This window comes from Chiloscyllium plagiosum, unplaced genomic scaffold, assembly GCF_037043375.1.
Source record: "Chiloscyllium plagiosum isolate Xiang-an unplaced genomic scaffold, Cpla_swu_hap1 HiC_scaffold_40, whole genome shotgun sequence".
Classification (NCBI taxonomy): Eukaryota; Metazoa; Chordata; class Chondrichthyes; order Orectolobiformes; family Hemiscylliidae; genus Chiloscyllium; species Chiloscyllium plagiosum.
The window spans coordinates 21679505-21703619 of NW_028270178.1; the positions used below are offsets into that span (position 1 = coordinate 21679505).

Genomic DNA, 24115 nt, shown 5'->3' on the forward strand with positions numbered 1-24115 from the left:
GGCGTTGGGGGTCGGGGAAACGGAAGTCTTGGAGGAGGTGGAGGGCGTGGGTGATGTCGCGAATGTATATGGGGAGTTCCTGGACAAGGGGGGGATAGGATAGTATCGAGGTAGGTGGAACTGAGTTCGATGGGGCAGGAGTATGCTGAGACAATGGGTCGGCTGTGGTGGTCAGGCTTATGGATCTTGTGAAGGAACTAGAATCGGGTGGTGTGGGGTTCCAGGACGACAAGGTTGGAATCTGTGGGTGGGAAATCTCCTGAGGTGATGAGGTTCTGTATGGTCTGGGAAATTATGGTTGGTGATGGAGTGGGGTCATGGTCGAGTGGGCGGTAGGAGGAAGTGCCTTCAAGTTGACATCTGGCTTCAGCGGCGTAGAGGTCAGTGCGTCAAACTACCACTGCACCCCGTTTATCCGCTGGTTTGGTGGTGAGTTTGGGATTGGAGCAGCGGGAGTGGAGAGCTGTGCATTGTGAGGGTGAGAGGTCGGAGTGGGGTAGACACTTTGAGGCAGTTAATGTATCAGCGGCAGTTAGAAATGAAGAGAAAGAGGGCGGGTAGTACGCCAGTGTGGGGTGTCCAGGTGGATGGAGTGTGTTGGACGTGAATGAAGGGGACCTTGGTAGGTGGGCGGGCGTCCTTATTGTAAAAGTAAACTCGGAGTTGGATGCAGTGGAAGAAGTGTTCGACGTCACAATGCGTATTGAATTCATTGATGCATGGATGGAGGGGGATAAAGGTAAGGCCTTTGCTGAGGACTGATCGTTCGTCCTCAGTGAGAGGAAAGTCTGGGGGGGTACGGCGAAAAATCGGCAAGGCTGGTAGCTGGGCCTGGTGTCAGAGTGGAGCTGGAAGTGGGGCGGAGCCTGTAACTGGAGTGGTAGCTGGGATGGGGGTGGGGTCATGAGCACGGATGATGTCCCCTCAGGGTTCTGGGGGGCGGCTATAATATTTAGGGTGAGTTTCGTTCTGGTTCTTGAGTAATTAACCAATGTGCTGCTCTGTGTCTCTGAAGTTATTCGTCATAGTAACAGAGGGGGTTGAGATAATGCTATGTGCCCTTAATGCTGAAACAAATCGTTCTCAGTTCAGTCATCATTCTCCATCATATAATTCCATGTTGTCCAGTGCATCAACACATGTTGTTGTTATATATTTACCAAAACCCGACCCGGTAAAAAAATCATCGATGAATATTAACTCTTTGTATTCCAATTCCCTTGTGGAAATGAACGCCGGTCCTAAGGAGGCAATTCTATGGCTTTGTTGCCCTCTTAATGCTGTTTTACGTAACTGTGAATCTGTTCATCTGAGCTCCCAAATCTATTGATCACATTTGGATCTTTTTTTCCCCCAAGGAATCATTGAATATCACCCTTCTGAACAAATTGCAGCACTGCACGTTTCAAACTGTAGATATTATTTTAATTTAAATGTGCACTGTCGTGTTTTGGGTAAGTTCTATCAATTGGTTGGATACCTATTTGGCAATTCAGCGTGATGGTAATAGCATATCCAGTACTTGCACTGATTGGGGTTACCATTGAAGAATTATCGGCCTCAATCGCTGTCACTGAATGACGCACAAGATAGTCAGATTGCACAACTACAGTCATCTCTTTCTTACCAGACAGAAGTGCGAGGGTCTGCCCGAGATTCCAAAAGCATGTTGTCCTTACTGTATTGTAATGTATTGCATTCTGTCCCTCTCCATTCCTAAATAGAGGAGGAGAAAGTGAGGACTGCAGACGCTGGAGATCTAGTCGAAAGTATGGTGCTGGAAAAACACAGCTGGTCTGGCAGCGTCTGAGGAGCAGGGAAATCGACATTTCAGGGATAACCTCTTCATCAGGAATGATGAAGGGCTTATACCTGAAACACTATTCTCCTGCTCCTCGGATGCTGCCTTTCCTAAACAGAGGCAATTTTGCACTCTGCTGAGACATTTCACAACTTTAGGGATGTTGAAGTGAATGCACACCACTATTTAAACAGTAATTATTTTAACTTATCGAACAGCAGTGTGCTGCAAGTGTTGGTTCCACAACCTTTTCAACACTTATATAAAATGATTTGAAAGCCATTATAGCAGTGATCTTCAGAGAATTTACAGGTGACAGAAGAATAAGTGACGTAGTGTTTGCATCAAAAGGTTACATCAGAGGAGAACAGCACCTTGATATACTGGCCATTGGACATAAAGTGATAAAGATATACTTTAATTTAGATAAATATAGGATGTTGCATTTTGGTCAGGCAAATCAGGGCATGGTTGATACATTTAATGGTCGGGCCAGGGGGAGTTTTATTGAACAGAGAGAGATGAATTGCAGGCAGACAGAATGGTGAATATTATGTTGAACAAGCTTGCCTCCATTCGCGGTGTATTGGATATAGGAACTGGGACGTCATGTTGCAGCTGTACAGTTCATTACTGAAATCATTCTGGAATGCTGCATTCAATTCTGATCTCCGTTGCCCGAAAGATGTTGTTAACTTTTAAACATTCAGAAAACATTGAAAAAGCTGTTGCAGGATTGAAGGGTTTGAATTGCAGGGCGAGGTTGAATAGGCCGCAGCTTTTTTGCCTGTTGAATTAGGGAATGAAAGGTGACATGGCAGAGGTTTATAAATTCATGAGAAGCACGGAGAGGGGGACAAGCCGATGTTACTTTCACCCTCCCCCAACCATTGTAGGGGTCTCCAAACTTCTGGCACATAGGCTTTAGTGACAGGCTAAAGATTTTAAAAGGAACCCGCGGGGACACCTTTTCAATGCAGAAGGTGATGGGTTTATGGAATGAGCTGACAGAGGAAGTAGTAGAGGTTGGTACAATTAAAACATTTAATTCAGCATCTATATGTGAACATGAATTGGATATGAATCAAATGCTGGAAAATGGGTTTTAAACAGTTTAGGATATCTGTTCGTCATGGATGACTTGCAAAGAAGAATCTGTTTTTGTTCTGTATGATTCTGTATTGCTATAGCATGAGGGGCAGTCCTACTTGTATTTGCAGCTACATTCTTTAATGTAGATTGTGCACGTAGACTGTGCATTTCCAGAATACATTAGTAAACTGCTACGTCAGACATTTCTGACGAGAAAATGATCTCCTGACAAGAGAGCTAATGTAAGAGTATGGACAGTGTATGGTTAGAGGGCAGGAAACAGAAAGTCTGCAAAACCCGAGACTTGGGATGCGACGCCAGTGTCATGACCCTCAGGTTGATGCAAACCCTGATGGCCATGTGATGGAGAAAGAGACAGTGGTTCCTCTCTCCAACATTCCATCTCTTTCGCTCAAACTCTGAGTTTGTTTTCGGGGCTGTGAGACAGGCGCGATTTGTGGTCTTAAGGGCACCAAGTGGAATGGACAGAAAGCAAGCATTTCTGTTGAGAATCTGCCTCCACAATGTCAAATGGCAGTGCAGGGTCAAAGAGTTGAATGAACTGCAACTTCTACGAAGTTTGGAATCTTGGACAGTCAGTCTTAATCTTAAACAACAGGTGAAGACAACGATTTACAGCCTTAATAAAACTTTTCAAAGAAAATCATATACTACCAAAGAAAGCTGGCTGGTCTGGTGGCATGTTCGGGAAGAAAACATAGTTAAAGTATTGAGCCCAGCGTACTTTCTTCAGATCAATATGTTCTGAAAAGTGATCCTGAATACTCATCCAAAGAGTTGTTAAAGTTTTTAGGTTTTCTCCTCCAACTACCCTCCAAAGCATTCCACGAACTCTCTATTCTACACACACACACACACACACACACACACACACACACACACACACACACACACACACACACACACACACACACACACACACACACACACACACACACACACACACACACACACACACACACACACACACACACACACACACACACACACACACACACACACACTTAGTTAAACCCAGAAGCGAGCATTTTCAAATGAGACCGACTCAGAGTTGTCATGTTTAGATTTGACTTCAGACCCATTCCAACTAATGCATTTTGGTGCTAAGAATATCCATTGCTATCTGGGCTGATGCAGAGAATGTTTTACCAGCAACTTCTAAATTTCAATTTACTTCCTATATATCACAGTTAATTCAGTGATGATTTTGGTTCTTGCACGTGGAAAGTGTGGCCTCTCAAACTGCACAACGCGATGCCTGGTGGCCATGGCAACAGCAGATCTACTGTTCATTCTCGTGAATGTCATACTGTGGCAACTCAACAATTATTACTTCCCAAGAAATTTCCTGGACCTCACTCCTGTGTGTAGTGCTATATTTGTTCTGATTCATGCAACCACAGACTGCTCCGTCTGGTTCACTATCCTTTTCTCCTTTGATCGTTTTGTGGTCATTTGCTGCCAGAAACTTAAGAGAATATGTTGGACAGAGAAAACCTTGGCTCTGACTCTAGCTACAATTAGCATTCTGTTTTGTTCAGTAAACATTCCCTTCTATTTTCGGTTTCAACCTGAGAGGATAATTGGCAATGTTCCGTGGGGCTGCCGAACAAAGTCAAGTTTTTTTACTGATCCCAAGTGGCAGGGATATAACTGGCTTGATAACATTTTAACACCTTTCGTCCCATTCGTGTTAATTCTGTTGATGAACACTCTGACAGTCAGGCACATTTTCGTGGCTAGTCGAGTCCGCAGGACACTGAGGTGTAACAGCAAGGGGGAGAGTCACAAAGATGTGGAGATGGAGAACCGAAGGAAGTCAGTGATTTCCCTCTTCACCATATCCATCAGCTTCATACTTCTGTGGTTACTGTACGGTACAAGTTTCCTATACTATGTCATTAATGGAACAACTATTGGTGCTTATGAACAAATTGGATACGTACTCAAGGATTTCAGCTGCAGTACGAACACATTATTTTATGCAATAACACTGTCCAAGTTCAGAGCAAAATTCAGGAGTGCGGTGCAAGAACTGGTCTCGTAAATTTGTTCTCTTAATGACTCAGCAAAATACCTCAGGGAGGTCTACAGTGTTTCCAGAGCAGAAACTGCATACGTATGCGAGGATTCCATCAGCACAATCACATAAATCCGAGTATGACACCGAGTTGGGAAGGGGAGAGCGAATTCAGTCACCATTTAATATGCTCAGAAACATGCTACTGTCCCTGATTGCCTGATGGATTGTCACATACGGAGACAAACAGAAAATGAGCAGTACCAGGTCATTCAGCCTTTCGATTCTGGTCTTCCTGCCATTCCAGAATATCATGGATAATCCAATTACAACATCAAATCAACATTCAGGTCTGTCCCGGAGGTTCACTCCACCCATCCCCTTTCACACCTGAACAACAGCCTATCCATCTCTACATTAAAATTATTGACGATATCACAAAGGTACAGCTGGTAATGAGACAAGAGGTAACTAAAAGGAGCAGTGTAGAATGGAAAGAGGCTGGAGAAGTGATTTGATGCGTGTAGTTGAAACATTGGGTATTCACGGAATGCCTTGTGGATGAGTGCTAAACACTGGCAGGAGGGGTCTCTGCATTTCCCCTGCAGTGGAGGCGAGATAGGGGCAGAAACAGTCCCGACTGTATTATGATGATTGTCAGTCTCTCTCGGTACAACTCCCAATAAACACTTTATTACAACAAGAGAAAGACTCCAGATGCTGGTGATGCTCTCATCGAAATATGAAATAATTTTCTGTTGTTGTATTTATTTTTGAAAGGGTTTCTTAAGCCAAACTTCTGTCCACTCACAACACTTTTCCCTACCTTTTTCTATCTGCTATTGTGTCACTCCCTGTCCTTCTCTGCCTCTTTTTGTCTGTCATTCTATTTCACTACCTCTATCTCTATCGCTCTCCCTATCTCCCAGTTTCTCGCTGTCAGTCTCTCCTTCTGTTATTCTCGTGCTCTCTCTCTCTCTCTCTCTCTCGGTCTTTCTCTGACACTGTTTCTCTCACTTTTTGTCTGACTCGCTCAGTCTCTCTGTCTATCTCACTCATTGTCTCGCTGTCTAATTCTTCCTATGTCTCTGTCTATCTCCTTCTCTCTCTCTCCCTCTCTCTCTCTCTCTCTCGCTCTCTTCGTCACGTGCTCTCATTGACTAAATCAGAATTTTGACTCAGTTTAGCTTATTTTTACGTGCATTGACTCAAGTCCCTTCCTCATCCCTTCAGTCACTGATTTTACTGCAGTAAGTGATTTTGGAGAACACAACATGCTTGGTCACAACGAGCAATACCGTGACACAATATGAAGTATAGTTCTGTAACGTTTTGTTCATTCATCTGTGGCACTTTGGTTGTCTCTCTTCCTCTCTCTCCCACCAAGCCACTCCCCATTCCACCTCCTCCCCGCCCCAATGTCAGTGCGGAAGATTGTCTGTGTTTCTTTCTCTTTCGGTGTGTTACAGTCTCTGTGTGTAGGCGGCTTCATTGTTTTTGTGGGAATGTCCCTCGTTTTATCCTTCTTGCGTTTGTATGTTTCTGTGACTGTGACTACTTCTACCTATGTGTCTGCTGCTGTACTTTATGTTAAAAATCACCCAACATCAGGTCAAAGTCCAACAGGTTTATTTGGAACTACGAGCTATGAGACTGCCACTCTTTCATCACCTGTTGGAAGGAGCGGCGCTCTGAAAGTTAGTGCTTCCAAATAAACCTATTGGACTTTAACCTGGTGTTGTGCGATTTTTAACTTTGTCCACCCCAGTCTAACACCAGCACCTCAAGGTCAGTACTGTGCTTTACGGTCGTGAAGCTGTGTGTGTGTTTTGCTCATGTGCATCTGATGTGCTTCTGTCTGTGTGTATGTTCATTAAGTAGTTGAGTGTGTGACTGTAAATCATTGCATTCCTAGCACATGTGCGTCTACTGAGTGTTTGCATTACTGTCAGCGTCTCAAGATGGTTCTGTGACTCCATGTCTACCTGTCTCGGGGTATTATTGTGGGAATCCGCATGTGTCTCTGCCTGCCGGTGCTCCTGTTCAAACAGGTGATTGTATTGTTCAGACTACATTTCGCTGTCTGTCCATGTGTCAAGATTTTTCTCTATCTCCAGCAGGATGTGTGTGTGTTTATGTGTCGCTCAATATCTGCATCTAATTGTGCAGTTCTGTAACTATGTTTGAGTATGATCATGTGCGTATATAACAATGTTTCTGTTACCTTTTGCATGTTGGTTTGTAATGTCTACTTATGTAACTGTATTTCTGTACGTGTGGTAGGATGTGAATGTTTGTCAGAGTGTGCTTCGTTTTCTGCCTCGTCCTGAAACTCCCTCTCCTGAGAAAGGACGAGTGAATACTAACGGCAGATCCTGGTGCATAAATTGCACTCAATGGAGTATTACTGGGAACCCACGATAATTCAAGATATCAGTATCTCTAACCCCAAGAATCCTGAAAAGTGCATTGTTACTTCAATTCAAAGAAATAACTAACTGAGCAAGAAAGGGAAATACGCAATGAAGGGCAGGCCATGAGGAAACTGAGCAGAAGCTAGGGCCTGCACCGTTGGGATCCGTCAGATATGACTCCAACTCCAGCAGGCAAGGTGCAGGTAGTGTTTACGTTGACGGGGGTGGGGGGAGAGATTCCTTTTCGCTCTCTCCTTTTTGTGTTTTGTTTTCATTTTGTTTCATTAATCTTCCTGATGTCTGGGAGGCCGGAACACTGTTGGTGGGAACTCATCATTTTGTTGGCTTGGAGAATGGAATCTTGGCTGTAGTCGATCTGGAGCGGTGACACGTTGCTGTAGTTGGCCTGGCGTGTGGTCTCATGGTGGCATCTGTGGGTCGTCAACTTTGGCTTTGTCAGTCCGTGGATGAGGGACTCCTGGTTACGGGACCCTGTAGACCACGATGAATGAAGATTAACTTGATCTAAGTATGTTATTTTATCTTTCTTGTAGCTTAAAATTGCGTCAGATTATGGCGTGAATTAATGCCGCTAATTAAACAAGGTTACATTATTCTTGGGTCTTTTTTCAAAAGGTCTCATAAAGATAGAAGTTCCGATATGTCTGGAAATATATACGTGAGGGGGCTTTTAAGCTTTTCTTTTTAACACTTGTATATGAAAGGGGAGCGGTTAATTCTCCCAGTTCAAGGTTTGGTTTGGTTTGGTTTTGCAAGGCTATCTTGGATCTGATTAAATATATTCAAGTATTGCCTCAATTTGAGGAGAAGGATGCAGAAGCTGTTTCTCATCTCATTTCATAATGTGGCTAAACAATTAAAGTGGCCAGTGACCATGTGACTCTTATTAGTCAAAATAAAACTCTAAGGTAGATCTAGTGAGGTATTTATATCATACCATAAGATGGATCTGGAGCGTAAAGCCATTTTAAGTGCATATGAGAATGTGCTAGAATCCTACAGACAGCATTTCAGGAAAATAATGAAGGGGCCTGGTCAAACTTACATGTTGAAATCATCAAACAAGTTAATTTTGATTGGTGGTTAACAGAAAAAAAAATCATCAAACCTATGACGCTCGAGGAAAGACAATTATGTTGATGGAGTTCAAACGTTTACTTCCTGATGTAACAAGTACTCATGTGCAAGAGCAGACAATGAAAACGGCACAATTATCAGTTGAAATGCCCAATGATTTTGGGTTGGTTGTGAAATCAAATGTTGGCATCCAACGTCAATTCCAATCCGTAAGGGATAGAAATTGACGAAAAGAGAAGTCTTCACGTTTTAAGGGAACTGCAGTTCTTGTGGAGATCGTGTGGATAACTTACCACGGGGTTAAAAAAAAACCTTTGAAGGAGAAACACATGTACAAAGAGTCCAGTCTTTTCACGATAATAAAGTAGGACACATGAAACCACAGCATTGTGGTGTTAGGAAAATAGGATAAGCCATGTAGTTTGTTGGAATGGTAACGGAAAGCACAGTGTGGGCTACAAAGATGCACCAGACTGTACAATCTGGTCGGAGATTGGTTATAGAGGAAGTGCCAGCTCTTCTTAAACTATGAACCTGCGTAGGCTAAGCTTTTTTTTTTGCGTAGGCCAGGAGCAGCAGGTAAAGTGGTTAAAAGGTTAAGAGATGCAGGATCCGCTCAATCTTTGATGTTAAAACCTGATGAAATATGTAGCTCTGAAGGACTATTCCCTGAAAACGTGCCAGCAACGCGGCGAGAGAACAAATGCTCATTTATGTAGAGTGAGGTTAGAGTGTCAAGTGAAGAGTGGAGAAACCCGTACCTTTAATACCTATTCCTGCGTTTGCCGAACACTTTTCAAGAGTCTTAAAAGATTGCATAGGACCCCTACCTAAAACAAAAAGTGAGAATTACAATAATAAATGAGCCCACTAGATTTCCAGAGGCCACTCCATTATGCAATATCAGAGCTAAAAGGATTGTGGAGGAGTAACTCAATTTTTTCAACAGATACGGACGACTCAGAGATTTGCAAATTTTACATCAAAATTATTCAAGGAAGATATGGATAGCTGAGGAATAAAATAATTTAAATCTACTGCTGACCATGCATAATCACAGGGAGCGCTAGAAACGTGGCATTAGACATTAAGGGCCATGTGAGGACTTATAGGCCAGATTATCTAGGTGATTGAGATATGGAATTCCATTTGTGCATTTATTTTTATAAACAGATTTTGACAATGTTGCCCCATCACCATGTTTATTTAGAGCTTGTTTTTTTTTTCAGACGGGTCCTAAAGGCACGGGTTCCGATATATCTGGGTTTATGTACGTGAAAAGATTTTTCAGTTCTTCTTTCCTTCAAAACATGTGTACAATTAAAGAGGGGGTGGGGGGGGGGGGGGCAGATCTCCTAGATCAGGGTTTGGTTTGGTTTCGTTTTAGCCAGCTGGTTTGTTTACATCCACTGTTCATAATTTAGCTGGGAACCCAGAGAAGCTGATGGCAACCCAAAGAAGCAGTCCCATGCTGATCCATTCTGTCTTTCTCTGACATCGCTCCTGTAAGGACCTCTGATTCATTTTACCATTTTTCTTTTGTCAAGGGGATTTATGAGGATGTTGTAAGTACTTGAAACAGCATCATTAAGTTGTGATGGAGTTGACTGGGTTTTCAGTGCAGTTATGTTATTCGGTATTCTGTTCTCTTTTCCTCGTGTGTAAATAAATACCGATTTGCTTAAAATCGAGGGGGTGGACCAGCTGCATTATTCCACTTTACACCTGCTTAAAATAAGCAGAAATATTAGGTTCTGGGCTACATTCCTTAAATGTTTTGAGGGCATCTGGCATGGTCAATGCCAGGTGACAGAACATTTTTCTTGGTTCCACCTGATAGATGTCTGACAGTACATAAAGCATTAATTCATTCAGAGGAACACATGTGTCCCCGTTCCACTAAGACCGACACATTTTAGTTTTGGAGCCCTTGCCCCTGGAAAAAGACCTGGCTAGACACATCAACCTTGTAATTTTATAATCTCTACAATCCTAGGCCTCCGATGATCCAAGGAATATCTGTCTACCTGCAAATCATTCCCAGCCCTGATTTGCACTGCCAAATTGTAGAAATTCACATTTCTCTATATTAAAGTCCCCTTGTCACGCTTCAGCACAATGGCCCATCTAATCAAGGTCCTGTTGCACTCTGAGACGACCTATTTTAATGCCTATTCCACCATCAATTTTGGTGTCACCTGCAAACTTACAACTTACAACCATCCATCCTGTCTTCACATCCAATTAACATAAATTGCATGTCACAGTGGAACGAGTTCCGACTGGTCACACGGACCCTTGTCGAATACCTTGCTGAAGTCACTGCAGAGAGCATCCACCACTCTTCCTTCATCAGTCGTATTCGTCACTTCTTCAAAACTCAATCCAGTTAGGGAGATATTATTTTCCACGCACAAAGCCTTATGGTTGATCCCTAATCGCATTATGCCTTTCTAAATACATCCTGTCCCTCTAAATGCCTTCTGTAGCGTTTAGAACAAGGATTTGGTAGATCTAATCGAATATGAAATCCCTGCTTGGTGCTGTTAACCAGGGCCCATAACAGAGCCCTGTATGACAGATATAAACAAGGGTCTCACTCGGATGTTTCCTTTCTTCCTGGTGGTGGAAATTGAATAAAGATTTTTTTTCACCTGTTGTCTTTCACTGTGTCTCACACTTGCACACACACAAAATGGGTGCTAGGGGGAAAATAAGCACTTCCGCAGTTAGGAGGTAGTGTGGGGGAATAAAAAAGAAACAGGAGTGTCAGACATCCTGTTCACTCTGTGGAAAAAAAGTAATAAAAAGGTAAAAAATAAACAACTGTCTCACTCGGGTGTTTCCTTTCTTCCTGGTGGTGGAAATTGAATAAAGATTTGCACACCTGTTGCATTTCAACATGTCTCACACCTGCACACACACACAAAATGAATGCTGGGGAAAATAAACACAACCACAGTTAGGCGGTAGTGTAGGGGTAGAAGGAAAGAAAAATGAACAGGGGTCTCAAAAGTCTTCTTATTGACAAGGCAATGCAAACCTCTTTGACCATTTCTTGTTACTTTTAATGGGATATGTATTCTTGGGTATTTACTGCCCATCCACAAACCCCTTGCAAACACATTACTGTGATGAGCTCTGTTACAGAGCTGAATGAGTGTGCAGGACATGTAAGAGAAATTGAATGAACTGAGAGCTTACAGGCACCTGTGTCTATGACGAGATCACAGTCCCAGATTGTATTGGAAATAGATGCCTGAGTTGGAAGACTGTTTTGACAACAATTCGAATTTAACAAATCAGTTTAAATTATGCCCCAGAATAAAAAAAACCAATCAAGTTTGAATTTATTGTTTTGCCAACATTGAACCACTGAAATGATCCGATGTTGGGATATTAAAAAAAAACATGCATTTTGGAAACTGGACAAAGGGTAACTGCCACCGACTGAGACCAACAAATTCGGAAATACTCTCTATCCAACGTACCTTTTCATATGAAATATATTCACAGTAAAAAGAAAGGTGATGATCCCGGGAGATCTTCAGCTGGAAGAGTAAATTCACAGAAGTGACAGCCGCTGTGTGATTTTGAAACTAAGTTGACGTAATTTCAGTCAGTGTCTTATTAGAACAGCATACTGTTGTAGATTGGAAGACAGATAATAAGCAGAGAAGGGAAAGGAGAGTTTAGAATTGCAAATAGTTTTTGTTTAATGTTCAATTTTAGAGTTAAAAAATCTAAATTGATATTATTTTCTTCAAATAGTGGAATTTGTGAGTTCTTGCTCGTTCATATTTTAAGAGACTACGAGGTGAGGCGAGCTTTTCTGGGTGTTTGCTTTAATGAACAGAGGAGTTCAATGCCATGTCGTATCACGTCATCATTGTAGCTGCCAATTTCAACTTGCGCTATAAACTCATTTATCTTGTTTCATATGTTGCATACATTTAAATACAACACTCTTCGTCCTTCACTGACTGCTATTCTTCTCATATTGTCCCATTACCTTATGTGCCTGAAGTTCTGTTCCTGTCCCTTTCCATACTCTCTATTCTACATGCATCTTCTGGAAATTTTAATAAAAACTCCTGTACCTCACCCAGTTTAAATAGTTCAAAGTTCTTGTGATATTAATTTGCACCATGCATTTGTCTACTTGATTCTGAATGCTTCATGTAACATATTGCAAATTCTTCATGCAATAGCATCGAAATGTTTGTGCCTGTATGTAAATATAATTGTCTGTTGTAGGTTTTGGCTCAATATATAACAACTGTTATACGTATGACGTGTCCGTGTCACTGTATATAGAGAGTGTTGTATGTTGGAGACATTTGTGTCTCTATGTAAATACAGTTTTGCACTGAATATGTTTGCAGCTATACCTAAACACTGTTGTCAGTTTGACTTGTTATGCCTTTTATAAACATTGTATGTTGGATCTTCTTTCTTTCAATATGGGAACAAAAACTGCTCACAGGACTCTATCAGTACCTTGTACAGAAGCAGGAAGATTTCCCAGCACTTACACTCTGACCCCCTTGAAATAAGATCCAATATTCCATCAGACTTCTAGATTACCTGCTGCACTTCTGTGCTAGTTTGCTGTGTTTTGTGCATATTTCATCTTAAGTCTCCTTTTGTTACAGCTTTCTGAAAACTTTTCTCTCTTAGGATGTTGTTCTGTTCTGCTGTTCGAATTTCCAAAATGAGCAAATTCACACTATGCAACGTGATTTCCTATTTGACAAATTCTGGTACAAATAGTTCACCGATGAATATCTCTCTAAACTGTTTGTACCCCTCTCGTAATTTGCCTTCCCACCTATTTTTATGTCATCCACAAACCTGGCTACAGCACATTCGCTTCCACTCTTTAATCATTCATGTAAACAACATTACATGTTATACATACATGTGTTTCTACAAATAAATGCACGTATATGTTTATATATAATGTATTCGCATTGTTGTATGTTGGATTACATTGTGGCCATGCATAAATACTATTCTGTATTGGAATTTCTCGTATATAAAAATAAACATCATCATGCATTGGACCTGTTTGCGTACTATTATTGCAGACGGCGCTGTCCTTGTTTTACATAAATGTTGTTATAGATTGGAAGTATTCGTGTTTATGGGTGAATATTAGCGCACATTTGAAGTGTTTTTGTTTCTGTATAAATGTTCATGTGTATTCTAACTGTTGGTGTTTGTCCGTAAATATTGTTTTGTATTGGTACTGTTTCAGTTGAGATACGGTCATTAAAGCTGTTTATGTATATGTAAACATTATTATGCAATGGAGTTGTTCGTGTTCATTCATAAATATTGTTGCATATTCAAACTGTTTGTGTTATTACATAAATAATATTCCGTATTGGAGGTGTGCGTGCTTCTACATAAATAGAGTTGCATGTTAGAAATTTCGTGCAGAACAGACCAGGTAAGTCTATCCGCTCATTATACCTTACTTGTTTCTGTGCTGCACATCAAAACTGTGCTCTCTGAGAGCATGATCAGTGGGTTGGCAAGGGAGTATGAGACTGCTGGCTCCAGAAACTATTGAGGCGCTCAAAGGTTTACACAGGTTGGAGAATAGTGAAACTCCTCTTTGAGTCTCCAGCATGCAGGTGGAAAACATTCCAGGGGAAGATCCAAATATACTATGTATGTTTGTATATTATATTATGTACAGGACATAGTACAATACAGTGTAGAACAGAACCTTCAGCCCTCAATGTTGCGCACACCTGCAAACTAATATAAGCCCTTCCTCCTACACTATCCCATCATCATCATCATCCATATGCCTATCCAAGGACTGTTTAAATGAACCGAATGTGGCTGAGTTAAATACATTGGCAGGCAGGGAACTCCACAGCCTTACCACTCTCTGAGTGAAGAACCTGTCTCTGACATCTGTCTTAAATCCATCACCCATCAACTTGCAGCTATGCCTCCTCATACAAGTCATCATCCTAGGAAAAGACTCACACTGTCCATCCTATCTACTCCTCTGAACATCTTGTATTTCCCCATTAAATCCCCTATAAGGCTTCTTCTTTTCAATGAGAAAAGATCCAAGTCCCTCAGCCATTCCTCGTAAGACCTTCCCTCCAGACAAGCAACATTCTGGTAAATCTCCTCTGTACCTTTCCCAATGCCTCCACATCCTTCCTGCAATGTGGCGACCAGCACTGTGCACAATATTCCAAGTGAAGCTGCACTAACATTTTGTACAGTTGCAGCATGATATCACAGCTCCGGAATTCAATCCCTCTCCCAATGTCACCCAACACACATATGCGTTCTAAACAGCACTATCAACTGGGTGGCAACTTCCAGGGATATATGTGCATGGACACCAAGACACCTCTGCACATCCAAACTGCCAAGAATCTTTTCATTGACCGGGTACTCTGCCTTCCTGTTACTCTTCCCAAAGTGAATCAGCTCACATTTATCTGCATTGAACTTCATTTGCCACTTCAGCCCAATTCTGCATTTTACCTGCAGTCCTTCTGTAATCTGCAACATTATTCCACACTGTCCCCCACTCCACCGGCTTTAGTGTCATCTGCAAACATACTAACCAATTCACCTATGCCTGTGTACAAGTCATTTATAGAAATTGACAAACAACAGTGGTCCCAAAACAGATTTTTGTGGCACACCAATTGTAACTGGACTCTAGGCTGAATATTTTCCATCAACCACCACTCACTGCCTTCTTACAGAAAGTCAATTTCTAATCCAAACTGCTAAATCACCCTCAATCCCATGCCTCCGCAATTTATCCAGACTCTTACAACGTGGAACCTTATCAAAGGCTTAACTGAAGCCCATTAACACCACGTCAACTGCCCTACCCTCATCCACATGCTTGTTTACCTTCTCAAAAACTCAATGAGATTTGTGAGACACGATCTGCCCTTGACAAAACTGTGTTGACTATCTCCAATCAAATTGTTGCTTGCTAGATGATTATAAATCCTATCCCTTATAATCCTTTCCAAAGCATTTGTTACAACAGATATAAGGTTCACTGGTTTATAACTATCTGGGTCATATTTACTGCCCTTCCTGAACTAGGGCACAAAATGTGCAATCCTCCAGTCCTCCGGTACTGAACCTGTAGACAATGACGACTCAAAGATCAAAGTTAAAGGCTCCACCATCGCCTCCCTAGCTTCCCAGAGAATCCTCAGATAAATCCCATCTGGCCCTGGGGACTTATCCAATTTCACATCTTCCAGAATTTTTAGCACCTCCTCTTTACTAATCCTTTCTATCCCTTAACTTAGCCTACTCATCTACAATATTTTCCTTTTCCTGAGCGAAAACAGATGAGATATATTCGTTTAGCACCTCTCCAATCTCCACAGTGTCCACATGCAACTTCCCACTTTTTGACTTTGACTGTCCCTATTCTTGCACTAGTCATTCTTTTATTCCTCACAGACCTATAGAAAGCTTTATGGTTCTCCTTTATTCTACGTGGTAAAAACTGTTCATATCCCCTCCTTGCTCTCTTAACTCTCTCTTCAAATCCTTCCTAGCTAATCTGTAGCTCTCCATCGTCTTATCTCAACCATCTTGTCTCAATGTCACATAAACCTCCCTCTTCCGCTGAACAAGAGTTACAATTTATTTAGTAAACCAAACTTACCTTACCTTATCACTTTCTCCTTGCCTGGCAGGGTCATATCTATCAAGGACACGCAATATCTATTCCTTAAACCAGCTCCATATTTCGATTGTCCCCTTCGCCTGAATTTTATTAATCCATTCTGTGCTTCCTAAGTCTTGCCTAATCGCATTATAATTGCCCGTCTCCCGTCTCCAACACTTCCCATGTGGCATGTACCGATCGCTTTCCTTCGCTAAACTGAACACAATCGAATTTTAGCACTCTCTCCAAAGTGCTCATCTGCAACTAAATCAATCCCCTGACGTGGTTCATTGCCAAGTACCAGATCCAATGTGGCCACCCCTCTTGTCGGCCCCTCATATACCTGTGATAGGGAACCCTTCTGCACACATTGGACAAAAACTGTTGCATCCGATGTAATAGAGTTAGAGCATTTCCAGTCAATATTGGGGAAGTTGAAGCCCCATAATGACCACCCTGTTCCTTTCACTCCTACCCAGAATCATTTTGCCAATCCTCTCCTCACATTTCTTAAACTTTACGGAAACCTATTTTAAAAACTCCCAGCAGTGGGACTTCTCTTCTTCTGTTTCTAACCTCAGCCCATACCACTTCAGTAAACAAGTCCTCGTCAAAAGTTCTTTCAGTCACCATTGTACTGTCCTGTTTGTAGATGTCGGATCTTCCCCAGAATGAGCCCTAAATATCCATATACCTGAAACCCTCCCTCTTGCACCATCCCGACAGCCACGCGTTCAGCTGATATCTCTCCCTGTTCCTTCCCTAGCTATCACGTGGCACGGGTAACAAACCAGAGATAACAATTCTGCTTGTTCGAGCTTTCAACTTCCATCCTAGCTCCCTGAAGTCCTGCTTTACATCCCTCTCCCTCTTTCTACATATTTCGTTGTTACCAATGTGGACCACAATATGGAGCTGATTACCCTCTCCCTTCAGGACCCCAAAGACACAACCCCGTGCGGGCGGCACGGTGGCACGGTGGTTAGCACTGCTGCCTCACAGCGCCAGAGACCTGGGTTCATTTCCCGCCTCAGGCGGCTGCCTGTGTGGAGTTTGCACGTTCTCCCCGTGTCTGCGTGGGTTTCCTCTGGGTGCTCCGGTTTCCTCCCACAGTCCAAAGATGTGCAGGGTCAGGTGAACTGGCCATACTAAATTGCCCGTAGTGTTAGGTAAGGGGTAAATGTAGGGGTATGGGTGGGTTTCGCTTCGGCGGGTCGGTGTGGACTTGTTGGGCCGAAGGGCCTGTTTCCACATTGTAATGTAATCTAAATATAATCTATAATACTTTCCAACAGATTCCATGTGACATGATACGCTAACTGGCATATGTTTCCTGCTTTCTTTCTCCCTTTTTAATGCAGCTCCTCCACCTGTTATCTTCCAATACACAGGGCAGAACGATGAATCACCAGGAAGAGCAACAGTTTCAAGAATTGGATAGTAAAGCTCTTCACTAATTGGTTAGTGGTTTCTCTATTCTCCATCAGAATTAATGATTTATTTCGGGACTGAAATATTCTGACTGGTGTGTGGTCACATTAATGGAAGTGAGATTTTGATGTCCTGGCTGCTAGCCCTTCTCCACAGGACGGGTGATGGGAAACCTTCTCCAACAGATCGTCCTGAGTCGGACCTTCACCCTGGTTTTATCGCCCAACACCTTCAGATTAGTACTTACTTTTACTTTCAAAAACATTGCTTTGGTGAAGAAACCAAACAAACATCACAGTTTGACTCAACCCTACCAAACAAATGAAAAACATTTCTTACGTTCAAAAGTCAATATTTACACAAAGATGACCTGAATGATCCCATAAATGATCAGATCCCACCTTTAACTTCAACAGAAATTTCTCAAGCGGTGGACTTTCCCCACTGTGCCTTGGCGGCAGCTGACCCGAGCTTTATGTCTATATCCAACAGCACGTAGACCTGGACCATGCAATGTGCCAGTCTGTGACATTCGGTCAGGGCTCTGGAAATCCAACAAATTCCAGGCAAACGAAATAGCATATTTCACCGAGTTGATGTTCCTCCAGGTTAAGTAGATATTTGTCTCAGTGTGCACCCTGGGGAACAGCCCACATAGTAGAGAGACATAGAGATGTACACAAAGGAAACAGACGCTTCGGTACAACTCGTCCATGCCAGTCAGATATCCCAATCCAATGTAGTCCCATTTTCCAGCACTTGGCCCCATCCCTAAAAACACGTCCTTTTTATATACCCATCAGATGCCTTTTAAATGTTGTAATTGTACCAGCCTCCACCACTTTGTCTGGAAGTTCATGCACCACACTTTGCATAAAGAAAATGTCCCTTCAGACTCTTTTATATCTTTCTCCTCTCACCCTAAATCATGCCCTCTAGTTCTGGACTCCCCGACCCCAGGGAAAACACGTCTATTTACGCTATCCATGACCCTCATGATTTTAGAAACCTCTACAAAGTCACATCTCAGCCTCTGACGCTGCAGTGAAAACAGCCCCAGCCTGTTCAGCCTCTCCCTGCAACTCGAATCCTTCAACACTTGTGAATCTTTTCCAAACCATGTCAAGTTTCATGACATCCTTCCGATAGGATGGAGACCAGAATTGCACACAATATTCCAAAGGTGTCGTCAACAACATCCTGTACAGCTGCAACATGACCTCCCAACTCCTGTACTCAATATTCTGACCAATAAAGGAAAGCATACCAACTGCCTTCTTCACTATTCTATCGATCTGCAACTCCACTTTCAACGAAGTATGAAACTACACTCCAAAGTCTCTTTGTTCAGCAACATTCCCTACGACCTTACCATTAAGTGTATAAGTCCTGCTAAGTTTTGCGTTCCCAAAATGCAGCAACTCACTTTTATCTGAATTAAACTCCATCTGCCACTTTTCAGCCCATTGGCCCAATCTGGTCCAGATCCTGTTGTAATCTGAGGTAATCTTCTTCGCTGTCCACAAACCTCCAATTTTGGTGTCATCTGCAAACTGTACCTCTAATGTGTCATGCTATTGGTGTTGGGATAAACCTTAACAGAAGCACTGCATCTTTTTCAGACTTCCTTTGCAAAAGCACATTCCAGAAAGAGATGTGTGAAGGAGGACTCAGTACCACCGCCCCCAGGACCTTCTCTCCTTTTAATCCAGCGCATAACCTCACACATTTGTTCCCATTGCATTCCAGCCGCCAACTGACCCTTCAGAGAATCCTGAACGAGGACTCACCCCACTGAGTATCTGTTACTGTCTTTCAGGTCTGGCAGCATCTGCCCAGACAGAGATAAAGCAGAGATAATGTTTCGAGTCCCGGGGGGCAGGCCGTCCTTCGCGGCAGTGTGTTTTGAAACTTGATGCGGGGACACAAAATTCCTCTATCACTTTCACCTCTCTGTGAGGATATTTCATTCTGATCCATAGTATTGTGTTTGGCCGCATCTGGAGTCGGCCCCTTTTGTGTTTTCTCCCCTGAAAGGTTTGTTTCTCTATAAAGAGTTTCCCTTGAAGCATCTGCTAACGGTCACTCGGCGCACGAGAGCGGCCGTTAACCGCCATCTCGCGGTGCCCGAGGGGGCGGGGCCTGGAGCTAAAATGGCTGCGACGGCTGGTCCCAGCCAGAAAGGAGCAGAGTCGGAGGAAGAGAGGATTGTGTCGGTAAAGTGCCGTTCCTGAAGTTAATGATGGTGGTTATTGGGGGGGAGCGCGGAGAGATTCTTGAATTTGTTTCTCACTCCCTCACATTGTCCAGCACGAGGGCGATAATTATTGTCTCTCCCTCCTTCCCTCACACTGCCCAATAAGAGGGCGATAATTATTATCTCTCCTTCCTTCCCTCACACTGTCCAACACGAGGGCAATAATTATTATTTCTCACACCCTCACACTGTCCTACATGATGGTGATAATTATTGCCTCTCACTCCCTCACACTGTCCAACATGAGGGCGATAATTATTGCTTCTCACTCCCTCACACTGTCTAACACTATGGCGATAATTATTGCCTCTCAAACACACCACCACACTGTTCAAAATGAGGGCAATAATTATTGTCTCTCCCTCTCTCACACTGTCAAACACGGAAACGATAATTATTGTCTCTCGCTCCCTCACATGGTCCAGCACGAGGGCGATAATTATTGTCTCCCTCCTTCGCACTATCCAACACGAGGGCGGTAATTATTGCCTCTCCCTCCCTCACACTGTCGAACACGACGGCGATAATTATTATCTCTCCCTCCCTCACACTGTAAAACATGAGGGCGATAATTATTGTTTCTCCCTCTCTCACACCGTCCAACAAGAGAGTTTTAATTATTGTCTCTCCCTCCCTCACACTGTCCAACATGAGGGCGACAATTATCGCCTCTCCCTCCCTCTCTCACTCCGTCCAACACGAGGGCGATAATCATTGTCTCTCCCTCCCTCACACTGTCCAACACGAGGGCGATAATAAGTGTCTCTCCCTCCCTCACACTGTCTATCGCGAGGGCGATAATTATTATCTCTCGCTCAGTCACACTGTCCAACCCCAAGGCGATAATTGTTGTCTCTCGCTCCCTCACACTGTCCAACACGAGGGCGACAATTATTGCTTCTCCCTCCCTCATACTGTCCAACACGCGGGTAATAATTATTCTCTGTTGTTGCGATGTCTTTGATCCGGGAACTTCACTGTTCCGTAGGTTAGAAATCTCTACTGTCCAGGAATGGTAACTGCAGCCACCTTGCAGAAATGCTCAGAGTCTGTCAAGGTCAATAAACCAGCTCATGTGAGCAAATAGATTCTGTCTGTACACTGACAACTCAGTTTGTAATAGGTTCAGATTGAGAAATAAAACAGGCTGTACATTATAAAGAATGTTGTTTGGATATTTGTGAACTTGTCCAGTTCGATTTTATTCAAAATTGAGCACAATTTTGCAAAATAATTGAGCATTAGTCTGAAAGATTTGAAATAGAGAAAATGTTAATTTCATGATAAAATGTAAAACTCAGCACCACTGATTGTTTGAGGCTGGATCTGACACATTAATCCTCTTTCCCCATCTGTGCAGTCACTGTTGGAAGTCTTCAGTGTTTCCAGTAGCTTCTGTCATTAATTCAAGTTCCCAAAGGGAGCAGTATCTCATTTGTCGTGCTCCAGAAATCCCTGTGCTGCCATCAACATGTAAATAAGGAATGGCAAGCAGCGGAGAGCAAATCTTCGAAGATGGAGAGTGTGGCACTGGAAAAGCACAGCGGGTCAGGCAGCATCCGAGGAGCAGAACAGTCAAAGTTTCAAGCATAAGCCTTTCTTTACGAATTATGCTTGAAATGTTGTTTCTCCTGCTTCTCGATCTACCGTGAATTTCCAGCACCATACTCTCTCGATTCTGATCCCCAACACCTGCAGTCCTCACTTTCTCCAAACCTATCTAGTCAGGTCCACGCCTACTAACAACCCACCCTCTCCTCCTGGCACCTTCCTCTGCCGAGGCAGAAATTGCAAAATCTGCGCCCATAACTCCTCCCTCACCTCTCCCTTCACCTCTCTCCAAGGCCCCAAAGGAGCCTTCCACATCGATCAAAATTTCACCTGCAGTTCCACACATCATTTACTGCATCCGTTGCTCCCGATGTGGTCTCCTCTACAATGGGGAGACAAGACGCCTACTTGCAGAATGCTTCAGAGAGCATCTCCAGGACACCCGCACCAACCAATCCCATTCCCTGTGGCTGAATGCTTCAACTCCCCCTCCCACTGTGCCAAGGACATGCAGGTCCTGGGCCTCCTCCATCATGTTCCAACTTGGGACCCTCCAACCCAATCGCATCAAGTTGTACTTCACCATTTTCCACATTTCCCCTCCTCCCAACTTCCCCCGGTTCCAACCTTTTACCTCAGCATTGCCATCATGACCGATCTATCTTCCTTCCCACTGATCCACTTCACCATGCCCTCTGTCGTTTTACCATTACCCCCGCCTCCCTCCACCTCTCACATTCTCAGCTAACTTCCCAACCAGCCCCACCCCACCTCCCAGTTATCTCTGTACACTGAAGGCTCCCAGCCTCATTCCTGATGAAGGGCTTTTGTCCGAAATGTCGATTTTCCTGCTCCTCGGATACTGCCTGACCTGTGCTTCTCCAGCACCATATTTTTGACTCTGAAGCTTCCGAGATACCGAACAGTGTTGCCTGGTTCCACATTGTAATTTCACAGAAATCATCATCAGAAAGATCGAGCAGCAATCTGATGGATCTATTAGATACATTTATGCATTTCTAGACAAAAATCACCAATAAATCTTATCTTGAGATTTTTCCTTTGAAATTGTTTTAAAGTTGCGACCTTGCAATGGCTCGAAATCAAATTCGGGTCAACTGCTTGGAAGGCAGCTATGCGCACCACTATAACACCATCATGACAGCGAGCTTGTCAGTATTCCCAAACACTTTTAACTAAACCGTGATCATCATCAAGAGAATGGGGCTGAAATAAAAACAGAATTGACTGGTAAAGCTCAGCATTACCAGCAGCATCTTTGAAGTGAAATCAGAGTGAAACCGTTCAGTCACCGAACCAGAAACGTTAACTCTGATTTCATTTCTCAGAAGCTGCCAGTGCTGCTGAGCCTTTCCAGCAACTCCTGAGATTGTGTCGTTGTGTTTTACATTCCTGGACCCCTGGGAATAATTTCTCAGCATCTACTCTATCAAGCCTCTGTCCTTCAGAATCTGATACATTCTAATGAAATTGCCTTTCTATTTTCTAGTATATAGACTCCATTTATTCTGGTACTCAGCGCAGGAACACATCGAGTACTCAATAGTGAAGATTATTTTTTATGATTCATTAATGTATTTGGGTAACCGCTGGCTGGGACACCAGCTATTGCTCAAAGATAATTGCTGTGGGAAAGATGAGGATGGGTTATTGCTGCAATCATTTGGTGCAGGTTAACGCACCAAAGGAGGGAGTTCCAGGATTTTCAACCAATGGCACCTGTAGACTCGAGACTTTTTCTAAGCCAGGGAGAGTGGCTTGATGTGGAATTGTCAACTGATGGTGTTCCTATGTATCTGATGTGCCTGGCATTCTAGTCTATAGTGTCGTGAGTCGAGAAGCTTTCCTGTAAGGAACCTTGGTGAATTTCTCCAGTGCATTTTGTCTATGGTACACACTGCTGCTACTGAGTGTCGGTGATGGAGACAGGGGACGTTTATGGCTGTGGTGCTGTGCAAGCTGCACTGCGATTGTATTCTACCTAAATATAAAGAGCACAACTACTCTCCATTATCATCAATCCATTTCACAGATGGACATCTAATGGTTACACGAATCTGTTGTACAAACCTGCTAATATTACAAATGATCATGAAATTTTATACAGATTCACCTCATCCCCTAACAATGGTCTGAAGGACATCACACTACTGTTCCACTTTCTCATTTGTAAAAGCTGTGGATGAGCTGATTGACACAGTTTGTGTTGCAGGGAACTCAGGGAAGTGTCAGTTATTGCATACAGACCCTATGTATATGTGTGTGTTTCTGCATGAATATATGTATATCATGTGTTTTTCAGAATCTGTGTATCTCTGTGAATCTGTCTAACTATCTGACTATCTGTGCTTGTGTGAGTATGTGTTTGTGTGTTAATATGTCTCACAGTTGTATTAATATTTGTCTCTGTTTGCGAGTCACTCCTTGTTTGTATCTCTCTACAATGGGCTCTCTGTTGCTTTGGGGTTTGCATCATTCGAAATGTCTCCCTGACCATGTTTCTTGTGTTGAAAGTGACACGATGTTGTTGGTCATGTTGACGTGCATCTGCGTGTTTTGTGTGTGTGCCCACTTCTGCCTGGAATGGGACATAGTTTGTCCTGGAGTGAAGTTTGAATTAACTATTTGATGCATTGCTTTTTAATTCATGTCTCTGACTCTCCCTGTCTGTTTGTCCCTCTTGTGTTTAAAGTGATAAAATGCCACCATCTACTGGCCTCACCAG

At 43.0% G+C, this 24115-nt stretch overlaps 1 pseudogene; it reads left to right on the forward strand.

The window, feature by feature from the left end:
- Window positions 1-317: 317 nt before the first annotated feature.
- The window catches only part of LOC148138399 (uncharacterized), a 52444-nt pseudogene continuing 28646 nt past the window's right edge, over window positions 318-24115 (forward strand).